The sequence below is a fragment of the Triticum dicoccoides genome, chromosome 2A (assembly GCF_002162155.2).
Source record: "Triticum dicoccoides isolate Atlit2015 ecotype Zavitan chromosome 2A, WEW_v2.0, whole genome shotgun sequence".
Classification (NCBI taxonomy): Eukaryota; Viridiplantae; Streptophyta; class Magnoliopsida; order Poales; family Poaceae; genus Triticum; species Triticum dicoccoides.
Window position 1 is genome coordinate 22,182,988 of NC_041382.1, and position 1,318 is coordinate 22,184,305.

The following is a 1,318-nucleotide window of genomic DNA, read 5'->3' on the forward strand; positions in this document are numbered from 1 at the left end:
TTCATGGAAACATAATAGGTTCAGATCTGAAATCATGGCACTCGGGCCCTAGTGAAAAGCATTAAGCATAGTAAAGTCATAGCAACATCAATCTCAAAACATAATGGATACTAGGGATCAAACCTTAACAAAACTAACTCGATTACATGATAAATCTCATTCAACCCATCACCGTCCAGCAAGCCTACGATGGAATTACCCACGCACGGCGATGAGCATCATGATGGTGATGGAGGAAGGTTGATAATGACGATGGCGATGGATTCCCCTCTCCGGAGCCTTGAACGGACTCCATATCAGCCCTCCCGAGAGAGATTAGGGCTTGGCGGCGGCTCTGTATCGTAAAACGCGATGAATCATTCTCTCTTATTTTTTTCTCCCCAAAAGTGAATATATAGAGTTTGAGTTGAGGTCGGTGGAGCATCAGGGGGCCCGCGAGGTAGGGGCGCACCCCTGATACGTCTCCAACATATCTATAATTTTTGATTGTTTCATGCTATTATATTATCTGTTTTGGATGTTAATAGGCTTATTTTACACTTTTATATTATTTTTGGGACTAACCTATTAACCTAAGGCTCAGTGCGAATTGCTGTTTTTTGCCTATTTTAGTGTTTCGCAGAAAAAGAATATCGAACGGAATCCAAACGGAATAAAACCTTCGAGAACGTGATTTTTGGAACAAACTTGATCCAGAGGACTTGGAGTGGTCGTCAAGAAACAAATGAGGAGTCCACGAGGCAGGGGGCGCGCCCTCCCCCCTCGTGGGCCCCTCGTGGCTCAACCGACCTACTTCTTCCTCCTATATATACTCATATACACTGAAAACATCAGAGAGTACCACGAAACCCTATTTCCACCGCCGCAACCTTCTGTACCCAAGAGATCCCATCTTGGGGCCTTTTTCGGAGCTCCGTCGGAGGGGGCATCGATCACGGAGGGCCTCTACATCAACTCCATGGCCTCTCCAATAATGTGTGAGTAGTTTACTTCAGACCTTCGGGTCCATAGTTATTAGCTAGATGGCTTCTTCTCTCTCTTTGAATCTCAATACAAAGTTCTCCTCGATCTTTTTGGAGATCTATTCGATGTAACTTTTTTTGTGGTGTGTTTGTCGTGATCCGGTGAATTGTGGGTTTATAATCAAATCTATCTATGAACAATATTTGATTCTTCTCTGAAATCTTTTATGTACGATTGGTTATCTTTGCAAGTATCTTCGAATTATTAGTTTGGTTTGGCCTACTAGATTGATCTTTCTTGCAATGGGAGAAGTGCTTAACTTTGGGTTCAATCTTGCGGTGCTCGATCCCAGTGA